Genomic DNA, 7,620 nt, shown 5'->3' on the forward strand with positions numbered 1-7,620 from the left:
GAGATTACAAAGCTACTGAAGATAGTTATAACCACTCCAATGACTATAGCAGAGGCAGAAAGGTGCTTCTCAACACTGAAATGGATAAAAACCTTCTTGAGAAACAGTATGAAAACTGAACAATTAAATATATTAGCCATGTTAGCAACTGAAAAAGGCATGATGACTGACATACTCGACTTTAATAATAAAGTAATTGAAAAGTTTACCAAGATAAGACATCGCTGAGCAGCAAGAAACAGATCCACTAGGCAGGAATATCACATATCTAATGTCATGGTGGTCGTCTTTGAATTGAAAGGGAACTTCTCAAATATGATTAATATATATATATATATATATATATATATATATATATATATATATATATATATATATATATATCCGTAATATATAGATATATAGTAACAGAACTGAGAAAAAGTTTGTGAACCCCAATGATAATTATGGAAATTCCATGGTTTTACCATGATAGCCTTCTTGAATCAAAATATCTTTTCTTAAATATCCAATAGGGTTTATATTAACCAATTCCATGTCTTTTGAAACAAAATGATGTATGAATTAGACAAAAAATGAGTAATTAAGATTCAGGGTATGTGAAAAAGGAAGTGAACCCCTGGTTTTATTGGCTCAATTGGGATAATTAGAATCAGGTGTTTAAATAACTAGGTAGATGTTCAGGGTTTAGTTTGGGATGCCCCACCCTATATAAAGATCAGAAGCTTTGTCAGTTTTGTCTTCACCATACAAGTGTGTGGAAACATGTATTGCCACGATCAAAAGAAATCTGAGGACCTCACAAAAGCAGTAATTGATGCTCATCAGTCTAGAAAGGGTTACAAAACCATTTCTATGTCTTTGAGGCTGCACCAATCCACTGTCATACAGTCAAATGGAGAAAGTTCAAGACCACAGTCACTCTATGCAGGAGTGATCGTCCTACCAAAATCTCTCCAAGAACAAATCAGAAAATCATCAAGAAAGTCACGAAGAACCCCAGAGTAAAATCCAAACACTGCATTCAAACAGAAGAACTTCCTCCCAACCGTCAAGCATGGTGGTAGAAGTGTAATGGTTTGGGGCTGCTTTGCTGCCTCAGGACCTGGATGGCTTGCCATCATTGACACAGTCATGAATTCAGCATTGTATCAGAAGATTCTAGAGGAGAATGTCAGGCCAACCGCCTGTGAGCCTAAGCTGAACCAAAAGTGGTTCATGCAGCAAGGCAATGATCCTAAACATACAAGCAGATCTACAAAACAATGGCTTCAGAAGAAGAAATTCTGTGTTTTAAAATGGTCTAGTCAAAGTCTGGACCTAAATCCCATCGAAATGTTGTGGGAGGACCGAAGAGAGCTATCTATGCAAGGAAGCCCTCAAATGTCATTGAGTTGAAGCAGTTCTGTAAGGAGGAATGGGCCAAATTTACTGAAAACTGATGTGAAAGACTGACCAACAGTTATAGGAAACACTTAGTTGAAGTCATTGCTGATCAAGGGGGTGCCACCTTTACTGAATCTAAAGGTTCACATACTTTTACACACATGGATATTGAATGTTGAATCATTTATGAATAAGTAAATGTTGAAAAAGTATCATGTTTTTGTGTCATTTATTTAGTCAGGTTATCTTTATCTATTATTAGAACTATATATACAGTGGCTTGCAAAAGCATTCAGACCACTGACCAATTCTCTCATATTACTGAATTACAAATGGTACACAGAAATGTCATTTTGTTCGATATTTTATTTTAAAACATTTAAACTCAAAATTAATTATTGTAAGGTGATATTGGTTTTATATTGGAAAATATTTTTAAGAAAAAGATAAAACTGAAATATCTTGCTTGCATAAGTATTCATCCCCAACACATTAATATTTGGTAGAGCCACTTTTGCTGCAATAACAGCTTTAAGTCTTTTGGGGTAAGTATGTACCAGCTTTGCACACAGTGTCGGAGTGATTTTGGCCCATTCTTCTTGACAGATTTGCTCCAGGTTGTTCAGGTTGGTTGGACGACGCTTGTGGACTGCAATTTTCAAATAATGCCACAGATTCTCAACGGGATTGAGATCAGGACTTTGACTGGCCAGTGTAGGACATTCACCTTTTTGTTCTTGAGCCACTCCAATGTTGCTTTGGCCTTGTGCTTGGGATCATTGTCCTGCTGAAAGGTGAATTTCCTCCCAAACTTCAGTTTTAAGCGGACTGAAGCAGATTCTCTTGCAGTATTTTCCTGTATTTTGCTCCATCCATTCTTCCTTCAATTGTAACAAGATGCCCAGTCCCTGCTGATGAGAAGCATCCCCAGAGCATGATGCTGCCACCACCATACTTCACTGTAGGGATGGTGTGACTTGAGGCATGGGCAGTGTTAGGTTTGCGCCACACATAGCGCTTTGAGTTTTGGCCAAAAAGCTCTATCTTGGTCTCATCTGACCATAAAACCTTTTCCCACATCGCAGCTGGGTCACTCTCATGCTTTCTGGCAAACTCCAGACATGCTTTCAGATGGTGCTTTTTGAGTAACGGCTTCTTTCTTGCCACCCTCCCATACAGGCCAGTGTTATGCAGAGCTCTTGATATGGTTGACTGGTGCACCATTAGTCCACTACCAGCCAATGAACTCTGTAGCTCCTTCAAAGTGATTGTTGGCCTCTCTGTGGCTTCTCTCACAAGTCTCCTTCTTGTTTGAGCGCTGAGTTTTGAGGGACGGCCTTTTCTTGGCAGTGCCTGGGTGGTGTGATGCAGCTTCCACTTCCTGATTATTGATCCAACTGTGCTCACTGGGATATCCAAACACTTGGATATTATTTTGTACCCTTTCCCTAATCTATGCATTCGTATTACTTTATCTCTAACTACTGTAGAATGCTCTTTGGTCTTCATTTTCCTTCAGATTCACAGCCTTACCAATGATCCTTCAAAAGTGGGTTTTTTATCCAGAAAATGTGACAGCAACTTTAATAGTTCACAGGTGGAGGCCAATGGCAAGGTAATTGTGTCATCGTTAGGGCAATTTCTTTCATCGGTGCAAACTGGGAGCTTCCACAGCACAGGGGTTGAATACTTATGCAAGCAAGATATTTCAGTTTTTTATTTTTCTTAAAAATATTTCCCAACATAAAAACCAATGTCACCTTGCAATAATTGATTCTGAGTTTCAGTGTTTAAAAATAAAATATCAAACAGAACAAAATTTCAATGTACCAGCTGTAATTCGGTAACTTTTGCAGGGCACCATCACTCGTAGGAAGATCCTCCTCTTTTTCCCTCTCGAGATGGTACGGTAAGACCTCTGTGTTGAGCTGAGCGTACTGATAGACATGAGCTCCTCGAGTCTTTTCTAGTCAGTTGTATTTCCCTTGTATTCGTGCTGAAAGCCAGCTTGCCATTTTCCTGGAATAAACGACTTAAAAAAGACCAAGTCCTTTTTGCCTTTCTGTCTTTCAGCGGTCTCCCCACTTGTGTGGTGGGCCGCTCTTTATATCTGTCGTGCATATTTAGGTATGTCTAGGGTTTATGTCACAACTGTGTCCTCGCCAATCACCATTAAAGAAAATACCCATTATAGCTCATAATGCAATTATTAACCATAATAAACACAATACCTCAATAAGAACTAGTGATTCTAGCTTAATTATCCCTAGATTCATGATGAAAAGGATTAACAATTAATATTATGTATGTTTAAGTATTTCAAATCAACCATAAATGTATATTTGTTATAAGACAAAAAGAAACCTAACAATCCAAATTATTATCACGTTTATTCATATTCTCAAAGGAAGAAGAATAAAGGTTAGGCTTCATAGTTAAAAACACATGTATAAAGAAGAAACAAAATAAAACATTCAACATTCAGGAGCTACGCCCCTGCGTATGCATTTATTTATTAATAGTTTAAATATCAATCCCAATAAATACATTTTGTTTAGGTTTCTTTTATATGTTAAGGTGCTTTATTAATGAGGGGAAGCATGGAAACCAATCATTGCAGAGTTCTTTAATTAATAGTGATGGGACTGAAGCCTCATTCGACCCCGCATGAACCAAATGAAGCAAACAGTGTTACAAAGAAAAGGTTTATGTGTTTTTTTTTTTTTTTACCCAATACGTACTCTTTTTGCCAACAGTACTCACAGTGTGGTGTTTCAGTTAACCTGAAAGACACATTTTGTTTTTAAATCAAGATGCTGCTTTTTGTTTTATATTTCATAAACAAAAAAACATTACATGTGTACAAACAGAGCTCTTTATGAACATTATTAGTTAACAAAAAAAAAGTAAAAAATGGAAATGGCAGGGATTCAAACCCACTATTTTCCACCTCTCTACTTTATCAGTTAGTTATACTAGATATGCCACTGAAGAATCTGCTTGCAAGCATGAATCAAAATATTAATCAGATTGCGCTATCTTTTATTTCAAGCAACAACAGTTTGTTTTCGATTGGACAACACTTATATTTCTAGTATGATTATTTAAGGTTTTCTTGGTTAATCACATGTGTGGTTGATATGCAAAATAAACATTCCAGGCAATTTTTAAAAAAGCAATAACCGAGCTCTGTCTTTAGAAAAGGCACTGAAATATTCCTTTACACAGCAACAATTGTTTAAATTATAGATGGCCACTTAACCGAGAAATTGCTTGATATTGTATGTCAAAAGTGTATGGAACGTCACTATGTAACACACTGCCTTCTTTCAGTATTAGTACCCATTCACTTTACTAAATGCCCTCTCTGGAGATAGGGGGCTGTCTTTACTCTCAAAGCATTGAGTTGTGCAGAACTATCAAGAGATGGCATCAAAGACCATGAAGCGCTTCATGTGCTTCAGCTCAGTGAATCTTTTTGCGAACCAAATGATTCAGAAGGTTCAGTGGTTCCCTTTCAATTCGATGACGACCACCAGCATTACTTTTGGGATAGGCCTGCCAGGTCAGGTACACCCCATTCAGTCGGCCTTGGGCAGTCTCTGGGCCGCCTCAAAATTTCCATTCACAGTTGAGGTTTTAGGAGGCCTAAGTGCGTTCACATATATGGCTGAAAAGGAAGCCTAAATTGTGGCGAAGTGGTTGTCGGGAATGTAAACAGTGACGTAAACACTACATTCCTGGAAGTCAACATAAGAAATTGAGCTGGGAAATTTGCAGATGTAAATATGTCAATCTTATTTTTTGCAACACGGTTGGTACTGTACTTTTTGCATAAGATACGATAAAGGCGTGAGTTGACAGTGCAGTCGGTTACTGTGGAAAGAAGCGATCGTGTTGGATCATGCGTAAATGCAGCAAACAAGGATGTGTACATTACATTAGTCACAATACAGATTATTATATTAATGGTGACTGAATATGCAACATATTATGCATTACTTATCAATATTAGATTTACAATCTTAGCTACAATCTGAAAGGTGTGTATGTGTATATACACACACATACACACACACTCACTCACACATACAGCACGAGAGAGCGCAAGTTTTATCGTTTTAATGAAAGCTGTACGGTGAAGAAATACTTACCATTCATGACTGACCCAGCATCATCATCGTCAAAAGTGTCGGTGTATTCAGTGCATTCCCCACTGCTATTTAATGGGCTGGAGATCGCCGTAGGTTCCAGAAAATTCAAGATCCGTGGTGGGTTTATTTCTGACCTGCTGCTCAGTATTTCTGAGAGTTCTCGAACAAACTTGCAGGTTTTCACCAGAGATAACACAGACATAAAGGAGATAGCTGCTTTTGCATCCAGTGCTCAAAGAATAGGATGGACATTTTCAGAGCATTTTGGAGATGTTATAGTAATAAAATAATGACTTTGGTGTTTGGTGATAAAACGAGTGATCGGGAGAGTATCTACGTCTAAAGAGGTATGTAAAAAATACAGCAAACAAGGGGGTGGGGCTTGGCTGGAGATGCTGCTACCCCTTAAAACCGACATTGTTTTGATCTACTACGCTCGACCTAGTAGGGGAGTGGTTTGAGCAACGTCACCGCACTAATGCGTTAAGGCCAGCCCAGGGCCTGCATTGGGTTCACACAGGCAGATAGGCTGGCCCTGAGTCTGCATTGGTCTACTTTAGGCCACATCAAAAAGCTGGTATAAATTTCACCCACCCCAGGGCCGCCTTTTCATTTTTCGAGCATTCACACATGAGATAAGGTGGCCGTGGGCCAGCCTAAACTTCAAGTGTGAACGGGGTGGTACTCACTGAGCTTTTTATGTCATAACTGCCAATAGGCTACTCTGTGCGGTGATGTCCTCAGTCCCGCCTACAGAGGGATTAAACAGTCAACCCGTGGAGACCATTTCCTCTTTTGCCTCTTACCTACGGTAAGGTAAGTGTCTATGTTAGTAAACCTGAATGTGTTTTTAAGAGTCGACTTCAGATCCCCTGCATTCATGCTAGAGCTGGCTTTGCCGCTTTAGTGGAATCTTGCTTCTTTCTTTCACGGCCTGCTTCTCTTGCGTCACAGACTGTCTGTCGTGTGTGAGTGACTGCCTGTGCAGTATTTGATTAAGTCTTTGCTGACCTATGTTTGACCAGGTCCGACATTACAATTTTCACTTTCCGGTCTGATGTCGGACCCTGTCCGACGTCATCAAAAAGACGTCAAGCACAAGTTTATAGTCTTTTTTTCCCATAAAAAAGCAGAGAAAACCTTTCAATGGTTGAGAGAGATCGATAGGAGCCAAGAGAAGCAGAAAAAAGGTGCATATCTGAGCAATACACACAGCCCTGCACCACAGAGATAACACAGACACAAACAAAGAAGATATCTGCTTCTGCATCCAGTGCTCAAAGAATATCACAGACATTTGCAGAGCTTTTTCCAATGATAGTAATAAAATAATAACTTGGATTGCATTATTGAGGAATTTGAGTGATCAGCAGAGGATTTATCAAAATGCACGACTATGAAAATGTATGTTAAAAATACAGCGAGCAAGGGATGGGACTTGGTTGGAGATGCAGTACTGAGTGTCCTTTTGCTATGCAGTGCCTTTTAAACCTATTTTACTATGAAAAAAAATAATAATTAGACAGCTTGTGTGAAAATAAATTGGACCTGACATGCCTGACAAACACTGGATAAAGGTTTAAAGCTTAAAGACCGCTAAGGGTTAAAGTGTGTGTGTGTGTGTGTGTGTGTGTGTGTGTGTGTGTGTGTGTGTGTGTGTGTGTGTGTTGTCTTTCAGCCTACGGTCTCAGGGAGAACACCATTTCTCCATCAGGGCTAGGCTTTGCCGTATTCCTGCAGTTAAGTGACTCCGCCAGCTGCCGTTCACACAGCTTGGGCAAAATAAAAATAAAAATAAATATTATTGTGTGTGTTGTTGTTGTGTGTCCACCTGTGTGTTGACTATCATACAACCCTGCTTTGCCTGTTTGTGTTGTGTATTTTTGGTAAGTTGCAAAAAAAAAAAAAAAAAAAAAGACAACAACAGCCAGAAAGCCATGTACTTCCTCCACCAGGGATGTGTATCTACCTGTCCCGCTGTTGAGTAGACCTCGTCGGCTGCCGTGGCCTGTCCACCTCGGTGCATCGGGCCTTCAAAAAAAAAAACTGTGTTCTCCCCTTTTTATTCTTTTTTTTATTC

The sequence above is a fragment of the Polyodon spathula genome, chromosome 13, assembly GCF_017654505.1.
Source record: "Polyodon spathula isolate WHYD16114869_AA chromosome 13, ASM1765450v1, whole genome shotgun sequence".
NCBI lineage: Eukaryota > Metazoa > Chordata > Actinopteri > Acipenseriformes > Polyodontidae > Polyodon > Polyodon spathula.